Source organism: Triticum aestivum, chromosome 6D, assembly GCF_018294505.1.
Source record: "Triticum aestivum cultivar Chinese Spring chromosome 6D, IWGSC CS RefSeq v2.1, whole genome shotgun sequence".
Taxonomy (NCBI): domain Eukaryota; kingdom Viridiplantae; phylum Streptophyta; class Magnoliopsida; order Poales; family Poaceae; genus Triticum; species Triticum aestivum.
The window spans coordinates 161,271,047-161,286,901 of NC_057811.1; positions in this window are offsets into that span (position 1 = coordinate 161,271,047).

Sequence of the window (15,855 nt, forward strand, 5' to 3'; positions counted from 1 at the left end):
CCAATTCTAAGACCATTGTTGGACAGGTGGGCAGAATAGAGCAAGAACTTTGAGGAGTACTTTGAAGGGCTGGAATATTAATTATAAGTGTTTCTTAAAAAAACAGTATCCATAGATACAGTGAGGTAAATGGTCTAGATTTGACTAATTTTAATCTGAGAAAGCAGTTGAGTGAACAGTGCATTATGAAAGAGGAGCAGGTCAAGTGGTTTCAGAGTGCTAAGATGACTGAGTTTCTTAAAGGAGATTCTCTCACTTCCTATTTTATTTCTAAAGCTAGTGGTAAGAATAGGAAAAACAAGATTTACTACAAACCTCTAAAACTTATATAATCACTGAATATCAGATTGCATATATAATTGAGCATCACATTGCATTATATAATTGAGCATCACATGTGTATTTCTTTGCATCAGGAAGAGGTGATTGTACAGGGCGGTGAGGAGATTTTGATATGCTACTAATTTTCTTAAAAATAGTTTGGCCTTGTAGAAGATAGTGTGCATATTTCTATAGAGGTTCCTTTGCAAAATGTTCTAGAGGATTGTGATAGAGCCAAATTACATGCACCTTTTACTGTAGAGGAAGTTAAAAATGCTACTTTTCAAATGAAATGTAATAAGGCTCCTGGCCTAGATAGTTTCCCTATAGAGTTTTATCAGCACTATTGGCCTTTGATTAGTACAGATATTATGAGTTTGTTTGACGGTTTTTATCTAGGTAAATTAGGTCTTGCTTGTATTAATTAGAAGATGCTCTAAGACCATTTAGCAGAAATATCGAAATAGAAGTAAAGATTACTAATTTGGTCTTGTGAGCAACCATGTTATTTTGGTTAAAAGCTATTTAGTATCCCCAGTTCCCATCTTGTAATGGCTAACTTTGGATCTTGGCTTCTTTTATGGAGGGCCTAGATCACCAAGATAGTAGTAGCTTTCTGTATTTATATTCTGTCTGCTCTAGGATAGTAGTTATGGGTGGGCACAACATCTGCAGTTTCGTCTAGAAAATCTAACTCGTGGAAAGCTTGCAAATTCCCTAAAGTTAGGCAGGCCCAAAGTTTCACGAACAAGTGAGCTACTAGCAGCTAAGCTAAGGTTCAGTCAAACTGCGGTCACTACTATCTTTCACCACTGCTTAGGTTTTGCTGATGGAATCAATAATAAACTAGAGCAGACATGCTTGCTTTCTCTCTATTTTGGGGTACATTTACCAAAAAGGCTTTCGCCCCGCTTTATATTATAAAGCCAACCGCACCACAAGCATCCAATAAGGTCCAACACAAAACCACGCACACACACACGAAAGCCCACAGGAACAAAAGGTACAAGAAAGGGTCAATGCTGAGGGCACAGCACAACAAGCCCTAAACCCAAAACACACACGCCATACAGCCGCCAGGCGGTCTAGTCAGGCTCAGGAGGAGGAGGTGGCAGCGGGGGAGCCACGCGGAGCGCCATCGAGCGGAGATCGGAGAGGAGGGTGGTGATGACGTCCCGGTCCTGGGGGCGGCTAAGCGGCCGCCAAAGCTGCAGGTAGCCACACAATTTGAAGATTGCGTCATTCGCACGTCGGAGAGGCACCTTCTGAATAACAAGCTTATTGCGAATGTTCCAAAGCGTCCAGGCGAGAACCCCAACGCACAACCATCTAATATGGCGGTAGCGAGTAGGGGAAGCATTGAGCTCGGCAAGCAGGTCGGGGAAGTTGGTATTACACCACTGTCCGCCAACCGTTTCGCGGAAGCAGACCCAAAGGAACTGGGCCGAGTGGCACGAGCAAAAGATGTGGTTAGCATCCTCAATCGTGCCACAGATGGGGCACATCCCATCACCCGGGCCATTACGCTTGAGGACTTCAAGCCCAGAGGGGAGGCGTCCACGGATCCATTGCCACAGGAAGACCCTGATTTTCAGCGGAAGTCGGATGTCCCAGATCAGGCTAAATGGTTCCGGGGCCATCGAGGGAGCAATGGCGCCGTACAGAGACTTCGTGGAGAAGCGGCCAGAGGGCTCGAGGCGCCAGGAAAGAACATCCCGGTCCTCCTCGATGTTAATCGGCATAAGTGCGATGTCTTGGAGGAGGGAGTCCCAGGCGGCCACCTCGAGGGGGCCAAAGGGGCGCCGGAAGGCGAGACGCCCTAAGTCAATAAGGGCCGTCTCGACAGAGACCCGAGGGCCAGCCGCAATGGCAAATAGTTCTAGGAATCGCGCAGCCAGGGGGGAGTCCCCAAGCCAGCGGTCGAACCAGAACAAGGTCGAGGCCCCGGAGCCAACCGAGATGGATGTGCCGATGCGTAGTACGGGCAGAAGCTGGATCACGGACTGCCAGAACTGGGATCCACCCGTACGTTGGCAAAAGGCATGAGGTTGGCCACGGAGGTACTGATTACGGATGATGGTGAGCATGAGGCCTCCCTCCCCATTGGCAATACGCCACAGCCATCGGGTCAGGAGGGCAATGTTCATGCGTCGGGATGACAGGATCCCAAGGCCACCCTGGTCTTTGGGTTTGCAGATGTCGGGCCAGCTCACCATATGGTACTTCTGCTTGTCGCCCTCACCAGCCCAGAAGAACCTCGACTGGTATTTGGCCATCTCCTGATGGAGGGTCTCATGAAGGCTGTAGAAGCTCATGAGAAACCAGAGAAGGCTGGCAAGCGAGGAGTTGATTAGAATCACCCTGGCAGCTTTCGACAGCCAGCGTCCCCTCCAGGGTTCAACCCTGTGCTGCATCCTAGTCACCGTCGGGCGGAGATCCGCGACGGTGAGTCTGGAGTCACTAATGGGCACCCCCAAGTAAGTCGTGGGGAAGGAGCCCAGGCGGCAGTTCAACCGGTCCGCAATGGACAAAGCATCGTCCGGGGGGTAGCCGAGGACCATCACTTCGCTCTTGTCGAAGTTGATGGTGAGGCCGGACATCTCTTGGAAGCACAGGAGGAGGAACTTCAGGTTGGCGATGTCGGACGCGGAGCCCTCCACCATGAGTATGGTGTCGTCCGCGTATTGGAGGAGGGAAACCCCTCCTCCGTCCACTAGGTGGGGGACAACGCCCCGGATATGGCCGCAGGCTTTGGCCTTATCAAGGATGACCGTAAGGGCATCGACAACCATGTTAAAAAGGAATGGGGAGAACGGGTCACCCTGGCGCACCCCACATAGGGTGGGGAAGTAGGGACCGATCTCGCCGTTAATGTTGATCGCCGTCCGACCGCAGGTGACGAGTTGCATAACGCGGGTCACCGAGCGGTCGTCAAAGCCCTTCCGAAGCAATACTTCCCGAAGGAAGGGCCAGTGGACCGTGTCGTAGGCCTTATGGAAGTCGAGCTTAAGGAACACCGCGCGGTGGTGCTTGGATCGGACTTCGTGGAGGACTTCGTGAAAGACCAACACCCCATCCAAAATAAATCGGCCTTGAATGAAGGCGGATTGGTTGGGGTGGGTGAAAGAGTCCGCAAGAAGGGTCACCCTATTGGCGTATCCTTTGGCCAGGATCCTGAAGATCACGTTAATCACGGTGATCGGGCGGAACTGGCGGATGTACGAGGCCCCCGGAACCTTTGGGGATGAGGGTAATGATCCCATAGTTCAGGCGCCCCAGGTCCATGGTCCCAGAGAAGAACTCGTCGAAGAGGTCCATGACCTCCGGTTTAATGGATTGCCAGAATGTTTTAAAAAACAGGATTGGCAATCCATCCGGGCCCGGAGCCGAGGAGGGGTTCATTCCATTGATCGCCGCAAGGACCTCCTCCTGCGAGAAAGGCGCCACCAAAGCGGCATTTGCCTCGGCGGAGACAAGCTGGGCACCCGACCAGGTATCGGGGGCCAGCACAGCCCCACCCCGAGGGGTGGGGGTGAAAAGGGCTTTATAGAAGCCGTCTACATGGGCACGGATGTCCGAGGGTCGAACAAGCTGAGTATCACCTTCCCACAGGGAGTGAATGGAGTTGCGACGACGCCGGCCGTTGGCAATCGCCTGGAAGTAGGCCGTGTTGGCGTCGCCCTGAAGCACCCACCGTTGGGTGCCGCGCAACTGCCAGTAGGCCTCCTCGTCAGCATAGATGACCGAGAGCTGGTCCTCGAGATCATATCTCAACATCCACTCATCCGGGGAGATCCCGGACGAGTCAGCACGGGCGTCCAGGGCCTGGATGGCGCTCAAGAGGGCCTTCTTGCGGTCACGGATATCACGACCGAGGTTCGCGCCCCATCCCTTCATAAATTGGCGGGCTAGCTTGGCGCAGAACTGCCAGGAGTCCACCGCGGACATGGCGCGGTGAGGGGAATTGCGCACGGCGGTCCACTTAGCCGCAACAGCCTCGCGGAACCCGGCCTGGTTGAGCCAGAAGAGCTCAAACCGGAACCGAGGGGGGATGGGGGCGTTCATCAGCAGAGGAGAGGAGAAGAGGAACATGATCAGAGCCGATCCTGGTAATAGCCTGAACCGAGGCCAGGGGCATCTGAGCTCCCATTCCGGGGAAACTAAGACGCGGTCAAGGACAGACTACGTCGGGTTCGCCTGGCGGTTAGTCCAGGTGAACCGGGCCCCCGTGCGCTCGAGCTCATGGAGGCCCAGCTCCGCGATGCAGTCGTTAAACATCTGCATCCGGGGGCGATTAACCCGGTCATTGTTCTTCTCATCCGGGGAGCGGATGAGGTTAAAGTCACCTCCCACCACAACAGGGAGGGGGGAAGCGGAGATCTTCTGCTGCAGCTCGGCGAGGAAGGTCGGGGAGCGGCTGTGGTCTGCCGGTCCATAGACGATGATGACCTCCCATTTAAAGTTGAGCGCACGCTCGAAGATCTCCATACTAACGAAGAACTCGCCCCGATCCATACCTCCCACCTCAAAGGTGGCATCCTTAACACCTAAGAGGATGCCACCCGAGTGGCCATTGTTCCCACTAGAAGGGAGCCAATGCCAGGCGAATAGGTGGGAGCTAAGGTTGTCAAGCTCGGAAAGACAGAAATCCATGCGCATGGTTTCTTGGATGGCAATGATGTCGATGTGCTCGTCACGGATGTACTCAACTAGCTGGCGGCGGCGGCCGTCATGGCCGAAGCCGCGGATGTTCCAGAAGAGGGCACGCATCTAAACCGCCATTGAGGGGTTGCTTGACCCCAAGAAGGTGGAAGCACTGTGGGCTCTAAGAGCGGCAGTGCGAGATCGAGTGCGACCACGGATTTCCTCGACCGGCAGCCCAGATGGGGTCTGGGGTGCCGGGGTGCGGAGGAGGCGGGCCCGGGTTTCGGCGAGTTTCCCGTCAAGGATCTCGCGAGCCTGGATAGCCGCAATCTGCTCTAAGGGGGGACCCACTTCCCCCCTGAAAACTATAGCCGAGTCTAGGGCCACCTTGGCGAGGCGGCCCAGCGGGATCGCTTCGAGCGCAGAAAATGAGCAGACGGAAGAACTGGAGGGGGTGTCGGACGCACCTGTCTCGAGGTTCCGGGCCGCAGCCCGGATCTCCGCCCGCTCTGAGATGGACGGAACCGGGAGGCCGGCCGGGCGGTCCGCGTCGAGTCAGGCACTGCGGCAAGAGGCAGTCACCGGAGTCGACGAGGCCCGAGCCCGGCGGACGTACGAAACCGACCGAGGCGGGTGGGAGGCGATAGGGGTGGCCACATCAGCGGAGGCCACCAGGAGCAGGCACGGCGGGGACGCTGGAGCCGGTGGCGCCAGCAGGGCACCGGACCCCGCCAAGTCGGGGGAGGGCGGGTCCGGGGTAGGCAGGTCGGCCACCGGGGCGGGAGCGAAAGCCGGTGGAGAGGTGGGAGGTGACGGAGGATCCTCCCCAGGAGGGTCAGCCGGGGCAGACCCAAGGGGGGCGGGATCCAACGCCGGCGAGCCCGACAGCAGCGGAGAGGCCACCGTCGGGGGCGGAGGTGGCGGGGTGGCCTCGGTGGAGAGGCACGGCGAGCGCGGCGAAGATGCCGGGAGGACGAGGAGACTGACGCTGGAGAAGTCGCTGAGCTCGGCCGAAGAGGAGGGGGAGGAGTCGGGCAGCGCGGCGGGGGCCGCCTCGACGGAGGCCAACCCCCGCGACCGGCCCGCTCCCGAATGCCCGCGCCCCGGAGGGGGTCCGAAGGGACGGGCGAGGGGGAGCGGCTGCGGCCTGAGCGCTCATCGTCGTCCTCTGGGTCCTCGTGGCGGGAGGGGCGCGGACGGCGGTAGTGGGAGTCGTCGCGGTGGTCCGCGCTTCCCCCGGCAAAGTGGTCCTCAGTGAAGCGCCGGGGGCGGCCGATGTGGTTGGGAGGCTCGGGGTAGATCTTGAGGTCGAAACCCTGGTCGTTGAAGAAGACTCGGACGGTTGCACGGAGGGTGGAGGAGTCCAGGCACTTGACCTTGACACGGGCCTCCTCCTCCTTGCGGAGAGAGAGCTCGTCCACCACCACCACCTTGCCCAGGAGCTTGGACATATTGCGGATCACCTTCTCAGAGCGAGCAATGTCGGGGAGGCCAGCGATGAGGATCCAAGCAGTATCCAGCACGGCCACAGCCTTGGGGTCCATCAGGGGCTCAGAGATGTTGACGACGAGCTTGTTGAGGGCGAGGGTGATGTCGTCGCTACGGGTGCAGAGGCCTAGGCTAAGGGCGTCGGGGAAGACCACGGTGAAGGAGCTGTCCGAGGTCGGAGTCACTTGCCAGTCCCAGACACGGCGGCAGAGGTGGTTAAGCTCGGCCTCGATCATCTCCGGTGAGGCGACCCCGCCCCCACAATGGTCATGACCACAAGGAGTGACGGGGATGGGGGAGGGACGTCCTCGACCTCGATGTGGAAGAAGCCGAGACCCTCAATGCCGTGGCCATACATCATGAGCTCCTCCGACACCGGGCGGTCCGGGCAGAGGGCCGCGGGGTGGCCCGAGCCCTTGCAGAGGTAGCACATCGGCGGGTTGGGGCACTCGATCTGGTAGTGGCCGGCAATACCACAGTTGAAGCACGGCGGGGGATCGCGGGGGGGGGGGGGCCGGAAACGGCCGCGGCCGAGGATGCAGGAGTCGGGGCGTGGGGTTGGGCGGGCGACCGGGGCCCTTCCGCTTCTTCTTCTTGGCACCCTGGCGACCCCGAGCCCCGGCGCCCCCCTGGCCGGGAGGCAAGCTTGGTTGGTTGCGGGGGGGGGGGGCTGGTAGGGGCGCGGAGGGGCCGCCTCGGCGCTAACGGGGAGCGGCCGGGAGGGCGGCGGCGAGCGGCCACGGCGACGCACGGGCGAAGGGGAGCGGGGGCGGTCGCGGCGGCTCTCCCGCGCGGGAGAGCGCCGGTCCACATCCCGCTGCGGGGAGCGCCGGCCATCTCCGCGCGCCGGGGAACGCCGGTCAGAACGGGGCGGGGAACGGCGCGAATCGCGCGGAGGGGAGCGCCGGGAGTCGCGGGCGGGGGAGCGGGAGCGCGGGCGTCGCGCGTCGGGGAACGCCGGGGCTCCTGGGAGGTCAGCTGGCGACGGAGGTCAGCCTCCCGGTGGTGGCCGTCCGGCGAGGCGCGGGAGGTCGCACGGGACTCCTCGAGGGGGCGCTTGGGGCGCCCAGAGCCATCTCCCCATTCCCGCGTCATGGGGATGGGCGGAGGGCCCGCGGCGGGAGGTGGGGACGGAGGGGGCGACGGGGGCGGGAGGAGGGAGCAGGAGGATGCAGATGAGGAGCGGGCGCGGGGGGAGGAGGCGGCTGGAGGGGAAACCCTCGCGGGAGCCAAATCCTCCCCCAGTCGGGGCTGGGGTGGGCCGAGGCCAGCGCTGGGTCCCTAGTGGGCTGGGGCGGTCCAGCCGGCCCAGACAGGTCAGGCGGGCCAGACAGCCGGTGCGGGAAGGGGAGCAGGCCCACTCCAGGCCGCAGGCCCAGAATCGGGCGGCCCAGCCCAGGGACGGGAACCACGCGCCCGGCTTGGGCATCCCCAGCCGCCGCCGCGGGTAAGGCGGCCGCCGGCCGACAAGGGGGGGCGAGGCGAGGCAGGGCGACGGGGGGACGTCGAGCAGCACAGTCTTGAGGAGCCGAAGAAAGCAATGAAGGGGCGAAAGGGGAAGCGCCGGGAGAGCGCGGGGGAGCCGACAACCTGCGGCGCGGCCGGCGGGCCAGGGCGAGCCGGCCAGAGGAGCACCACGACGAGCGAGCGGGGCCAAAGTCGGCTCGGCCGGCGACACCCAAGCCAGCGTTCCGGCAGCGACGGCGGCCAATCCCGGGGCCCAAGTCCTTGCCTTTCTCCCCAACGCCCGGCGGAGCATGCGGCAGCCGGCGGGGAGGCCTCGTCCGCGTCCGGGCGGCCGAACTCCCACCCCCGGGAGTAAGGCCGCCGGCAGAGCGGGACGGCGGCGGGCGCGGGGGGGGGACCCGGTCGCGGCACTCCACCGGCCGGCCGGCGGCGCGGTCGGCGTCCTCAGCCAGATCCGCCCAGACCACCCTACCCGGGGGTCCAGGGGACGGCGAGGAGGGGGACGGCGAGGAGGGGAGGCGGGGAGAGGGGGGCGGCGGGGTCACCAGCGGACGGGGCCGGGAGGGCGGGCGGCGCCGGCGGGAGCAGGGCGGGCGCGTCGCCCCGAGGGGAGCCGGAGTCGCCAGAGCCCGGGCCTTCCATCTTCAATTTTGCAGAGCTGTATGGATATATATTACAATGTCCTTGTCCCGATCAATGTTTCATTGATCGCCGTACGGTGTAGAATCGACCAGCCATCCACCTTGGATACATTTGGCATTTTATTTTCAAAACGCTATTTTAAATATAGCACGCTATAACTTGTATAACATTTGGAGAAGGGCCATGCTATTTTTGGTAGCACTCTATTTTTTATATTGGTTCATATGCTGCATATTGTACGTCAAATTTATTCTAGCCCACCAACACCTCAACAAACAACACGCCAGTAATGTCATTGCAGATTCAACAAGATTAGTTTCCGACCAGGTAACAATATTAATGACATAAAAGAGATGATAGGCTCAAAATTTTAAGAAAAAAATCTTGTGATCTTTCTATTAAACTTATGGAGATTATAGAGTTAACTTCCAAAATGTTAATTGTCAAGCCATATAGTACAATTTAGCTTCGATATTACTTCAGCGCTGGTATTCAGTGTAGGCTGCAACAGGGTACCGATGACCATTCCTGGGTTTAATGTAAATATTTTAAGCCATTATCATTTAAGACACATCTGAACTATTCGGAGTGTTGGTGCTTCGGCTCAGAATGTACCTTTGACTTTACAGACTCCGTGAACCCACTGAATTGTGCTAGGCTGCTAGCTAACGTTTTCCAAAAAAAAAAAAAACATGTGCGTGTGAAAAATGGCCCCCGTGTAAGTAAGATCCTAAATCCACCATTCAAACCAAGGAGTGAAACCCTCTTGAGCCATGACTAATCAAGGCAGTTTTAACCCGCACTCCAAACCCTACGACGAGCATTTGATAACTCTACCAAGCAGCGTCAGCAAATGCGTGTAGACTTGGTGGTGGTATCGGTTTGATTCACCTTGCGGCAGAGGGGGCGAGGTGGATAGGTCTCTCGAGGTGGCGCTGGAGAGGCCTTCGGGCGAAATCCCGTCTGAAGGAGCGGAGCGCGGGCGATGCGCTGCGGCGGCGGGGCCGGGCAAGCGGGGTCGGGATTGGCGCGCGGCACACAGTTTTGGGGTTGCAATGCCGTGTCGCTCGGGGTGATAGGTGGGCGGTGCCGGCGGGGAGCTCCTTTTTTTAGGATCTGCCGGCGGGGAGCTCCTAGTCGGTGCCTTATGCGCCGGCTAAGAGTTCTGGCCCTCGCTAAGCTACAGAAACGGGCCGGCCCATTAAACCACTAGCGAAGCACTCCCTCGTCAAAAAAAAATTAGTTGGTCAACAGTTGATTTTTGAAAAAAATAAAAAACAAACAACAGAAGAAAAAAAAAAGGAAACTCTATAGATCATCCGACAGATCACAGCCCCGCAACAGTCACCTTGTCTGCACGCCACGTGCCCCATGGCCATCACCACTAGTTTTTGTAACTGGCCCGTTGTTGCAATATCTCTCATCGCAACAACGGCTCTGTTGTAGGATTTGGATCTTGAGAGAAGTCGCCGCTCGTGCTCCTCCCGAGCTCCCGTCGAGTCGCCGCCTCCTCGCGCTGCTCCGACTGCCCCGAGCTCCCGTCGAGTCGCCGCCTCCCCACGCTGCTTCGACTACCCCGAGCTCCCTTCGAGTTGCCGCCTCCCCGCGCTGCTTCGACCGCATCGAGCTCCCGTCGAGTCACCACCTCCCTGCGCTGCTCCGACTGCCCCAAGCTCCCGTTGAGTCGCGTGCCTCCCCGTGACGCGACTTGGTCGGAGGTTCGATGCTCGCCGGCGGCAGTACCATGGCGGGGATGGGCGGCGCCGCTCCTTCGTAACCACCGTCCAACGGGCTCACGGTGAACGATGACGGTGTTTTGTTTTGCAACATCCAATCTGTTGCAAGAATTATTTCTACAACATCAGTCATGTTGCAAAACGTTCTTCCTAACACCATATAGAGGTGAAGACAAAGAGAGAAAATTCTACAACATCACCTCAATTGCAAAAAAATCTACAACAATACCTTTGTTGCAAAAAAATGAAGAAAAAAATCTGCAACAACCTATGTTGCAAAAAAAAATCCTGCAACACAACCTATGCTGCAAAAAAATCCACAATAGAATCTTCGTTACAAATGTTTCCGCAACAAGAGCTTTGTTGCAAAGCAGAGGAATTAGTTTAGCCGCTTGATTTTGCCACATCCGACCGCTCGCGAGGCGGCGGATCTTTTAAAGATCCACCAGCCGACGCGTAGCAGCCCCCGAAAGAAAACAGTGAATCCAAAAATGTTAACATATTTTTAAAAAACTTCACAACCTTCGAAAAAATTCATAAATTTTCGAAAAAGTACGTCGATTTTGAAAAAAGTTCATCGAATTCGAAAAAAACACAAAATTTTGAAAAAAAAAGGTCATCGATTTTCAAAAATGGTTCACAATTTTTTTTTAAAATCATCATTTTTTAAAAATAGTTCATCCATTTAGAAAATGTTCAAAATATTGAAATAAAGTTCACGAATTTGGAAAAAGTTCATTGATTTTGATAAAAACAATCACAAAATTGGGAAAAAGTTCATGGAATTTGGAAAAAAAATCATGAATTTGAAAAAAGTTCAGAGATTATAAAAAGGTTCACAAATTTGGGAAAAAAGTTAAAGGATTTTGCAAAAAAAAATCATAAATTTTGAAGAAAAAGTTAATGAATTCAAAAAAAAGTTCACCATTTTGACTTAAAAATTCACGAACTTAGAAAAGTTTGTGCATTTAAAAAATAAGAAAAAAATAAAAGAAGAAGAAAAGAGAAAAGGAAAGAAAAACGAACAGGAAAAAAAACAAGAACAAGAAAAGGAAAAAACCAATTAAGAACCATCCGGAAACTGTCCAGCGAACCGGAAAATACCGGTTGGGACTTCCCAATACCGAGGGATTTCCACTATCTGAGAAATAATAAAAGAGGAAAAGAAGTGTTAAGTCATAAGCACTAGCATGTCCTACTAGTTACTGATGTCCTCTCCTAACTAACCATGAGGTTGCGGGTTCGAAACTGACCCGTGCACCGTTTAGGATTTTGCCACGCCGATGGAGCCTTTTTTAGTAGCGAAAGCTAATGTGTCCAGGGCCTTCCATCAAACTTGTTCTGGGCCTGTAGTAATGCGCACCCATGTTGTAACCTTTGACATCCGCAACGAGTATTTATCGCATTAAGCGAAGTCGTAGGGATGTCCCGCGTCGAGGTAAACATTGTCCGACCGGCCCATTTAGCACGCATAGATTGATAGAGAAGAAAAGGGGCGCACTCAGGGATCGAACCCTGGTCTTCAAGGGGAACACCGGCGCAGCTAACCACTCCGCCCGCTTCGAGTTACTGGTTAGTAGTAGGATCGCGACCTACTAGAGGCGATCGGAGCCGGTCTTCTCCCGTTTTTCTTTGTTTTTTCGTTTTCTTTTTTTTTCTTCTCCGATTTTTCATTCTTTCCTTTTATCTTCTCCGATTTGTTTCAATTTTTTTCATTCTACATTCTTATATACGTGATCAACATTTTTCCAAATACTTATTCAACATTTTTCAAATACTTGTTCAACTTTTTTATATACATGATCAAGATTTCTTTCAGATAGTTGTCCAAGATTTTTCAAATACTTATTCAACATTTTATAAACACTTGTTCAACATTTTTTATATGCATGATCAACATTTTTTCAAATACTTGTTCAACAATTCTTCAAATACTTTTTCAACATTTTTTCAATACTTGTTCAAAATTTTCCATTCGTCGCAACCTAAGAGTTTTCCTTTTTTTATAGATCCATTTATTCAAAACAATTTATTTGTTAAACCGTGCGTCCAAATCTTGAACCGTTTTCACTATTGGATTCCTCGCGTCGAGATCTTCAAAACTAGATACCATGTCGATAAATTTTGAAAAAAAATCATGAAAAAAAGCTGACGGAAAAACTGTACCTGTCGTGGAAGAGGAAAAACACATTGTTTTTCCCGTATACGAAAATCACGATCGTGCATCTCGCAGAAGCAAATCCATGCCTTCGCGGAAGCAAAGTCGTGCCTTTCTCGAAAACAAAAAAATGAAAACGTATTTTTTTGTCGTTTCCGAGAGGCACGGCCCCTCCTCTTGCAAAAGCAAATCCGCACCTCTCGCGGAAGCAAAATCATGCCTCTCGCGAAAGAAGAACAAACCGTGTTTTTTTTTGTTTCCGAGTGGCACAGACGTGCCTCTCGCCGCAGCAAAACCGTGGCTCTTGCGAAAGGAGAAAAAACATGTTTGCTTTTCTTTTTTGAGAGGCATGACTGTGCCTCTCACGGAAGGAAAAAAAATATGTTTTTCGTGCAAAAAAGTTAAATTGTTTTGTGCAAAAGCTAAAATAGACCGATGAAAAACTAAAAGGCCGGAAAAAAATCATCTAAAAAGCCAAAAAACACGTGCGGAAAAACAATCCGGAGAAAGCGCACGGAGCGAGACATGTGGTGGCGGCTGAGAGTGCGCCTTCGTTAATTGCTCCCGCGAGACATGGTAGCGCCCGTCTCAGGCATTCCCTATTTGGCGCTACAGGCACCTGTTACAGGCAATTTTGCTAGCGGGCACCTGCAGCACCGCGACTGGGCCGGCCCATCTAATTTTCCTTATCTGCTTTGTTAAATCGCAAGTCGGGATTCAAACCAGCGACTTGCTGTTTCCAACAAAGCAGCGGTAAACACCGAGTAGTTATTTACTGTGATTTCGATCCTCTGAACATTTTTCCTTTTTCTTTTTAATTCTAATTTTCTTACTCTTTTGAAAATGTGCGAACTTCCTCAATTTCGTTATTTTAAATTTGACGTACTTTTTTCAAATCTGGTGAACTTTTTTCAATCGATGAATTTTTTTCAAATTTGATGAAATTTTTTCTAATTCGTTGAACTATTTTTAAAAAAATCGATGAACTTTCTTTCAAATCCTGTGAATATTTTTCAAAATCGATGAACTTTTTTTTCAGATTCGATGAACTATTTTCAATTATCATGAACTCTTTTTAAATTCGGTGAACGTTTTTTCAGATTCGATGAACTTTTTTAAAATTTGATGAACTTTCTTTCAGATTTGATGTTTTTTTGAAATCGATGAACTTTTTCAAATTGAATGAACTTTTTCCAAAATCGATGAACTTTTATTTAGGATCAATGAACTTTTTCCATTTTTTGTGAGTTTCTTCTTTTAAATTCGCCAACCTTTTTTTAACTAGTAGTTTTTTTTGTGAATGATTTTTTAATTCCTAACTTTTCAAACAACTTACACATATTTTTTGAACAGTCAACGTCAGACCGGTCAGTTGGTGAACTTTTTTCTCATATCAGTGAGACTTGTTTTAATTGAAATAGCGCCGCTAGCATTGTCCTTAAGCTGTTCGCGCTGCAGTTTGTCCGTAGTAGGCGAATGGTATTGCGTTAGAGTTGCGACGTGAGTTCGATTCCCTGTGACTACTCTTTTTTGGTGATTTTCCGCGCTACAGTATTTTGGTGCGCGGGCCGGCCCACTAGGTTCTCCTGTGAGCGTCAGTTTGCTTCGAGGGCGCTTAAGGCGCCGACTAGGGCACCCCCCCCCCTCCCCATCTGACTTCTCGCAAATTGCATTTAAACTTGAACCGGGCCTGTAGTCCGTTTTCATTGGGAGCGACACCATGACTGCCTCAAGCAGAGCGTCTGGTGGGCTAGCCCAGTAATGCAAATGTAGTTAGTTAGATTTCTTCGGGTTTTTAGCCTAAAAATGTTTTGTTCGGGTATTTTTAATTTCCCTTTGAAATTTTCACACACACTCTCTCCATATATATATAGGGTGGGTCTATTCTAATAACACCCCTAAGACGCTTATTCTGCTAACACCTCGCCTTATTCTGCACACAGCCAGCCGAACCGAGCTAACCAGACCAAACCCACCCTCCCCATGACCTCACTGTCCCCTACACACAACCGCACCCCCAACCCACCCCACCTTCTTCCCCCGCAGCTGGCAGAGGCACGCGCCGCCGCACACCCACCCCACCTTCCCCCCTCCCCCCCGACGGCCCGCCACCGAATCCAGGTCGCGGCGGCCCCCCGGTGACGCCCCGGGACTCGATGCTCCCCTCTGCCACCGGCACTCCCCGGCGAGCACCCGTTCCCCTCCGTCGGGATTCGCCTGGCCACAGGTCACCCATGACGCTGCATCCCATGGCCACAGCACCGACTGCCTCGTGGCCGGATCCGCCTTCTCGGAGGTCGTAGGCCTCTTCCATGCCGCGACCTCGCAGGGGTCCCCGACGAGAACACCCCCGGGTTCACACCGTCCTGCATCTACCCCACTTGCAGTGCACATCCCGTGCAGTTTGCCCCGTGCAGCCCATCTGCCCCGGCCTCAGCACGCGTGGGTAGTCCCCCCTCTGCCCTTGCTTCTTATTCTCCCCTGCTTCTTCTTCCACGTGTGGCCTCCGACGAGAACTGCACGGTGGCGTGCAGACTACTGGCAACGGGTGTGTAGTGCGGTGCGCGATTGTTCGCAGTTCTGGGATTCCAGAGGTAAGCAACCCCTGGCGTGCACTTCGCTCCATGAGCTTGCAGTTCAGTCGGGGTGTGCAGGTGCGGGTTGTTCTCCACCTGATGTCGAGCAGTGCGGGTTGTCTCTCGTTGCAGCTCGGTTGGGTCGTCGGTGCAGTAGGCAAGCACGTGAGAGGACCATGCGCATCTAGTTCGATTCCGGTCGTGCGACGCTGCAGTACAGATGTGTGCGGCATGCATTTTTCTGCATTTTACTTGGTGTGGACGTGCAGCTCGAAGGCGCGCGTGTTCCAGTTCAGTGCTCGTGCAGGTGTAGCTCGTCATCGCGGGCGCACGGCAGTACGCGTGAGTCATCGGTGCGGTGCGACTGGGCGTTCTGTTGCAGTTCTTTATTGTTGATTTTCCATATTTACAAAGACATTGTAAGAAAAAATTGAAAAACTGTAGTTCATTGTAATAAAAAAACATTGAGTGCCATTTGATGCATCAGCACCTGCAGTGCGTTCGGTCCTCGGATGTGGTTCATTTTTTAGAGTGATCCTGTTCACTTGCGCAACATGAAAAGTGCGAAAAATTTAGCAAAACAACAAGATAGTAATGCGCTTCACTACGATACATGTCGTGGTTCACTTGCCCCGTCTCTGCGGTCCACTCTCGTTCACAAAAAAATTGGAAAAAAAAAGACAACAAAATCTCGTCTGAGAAAAATTTACGTTCAACAAAAGAAATTATGAAGTTCACTTGACTGTCTGATGTAGTGCGGTTTTCAGTCTAAAGCGGTGCGATTTTCTGTCTGATGCAATACATACGACGATTTTGGTGTCGC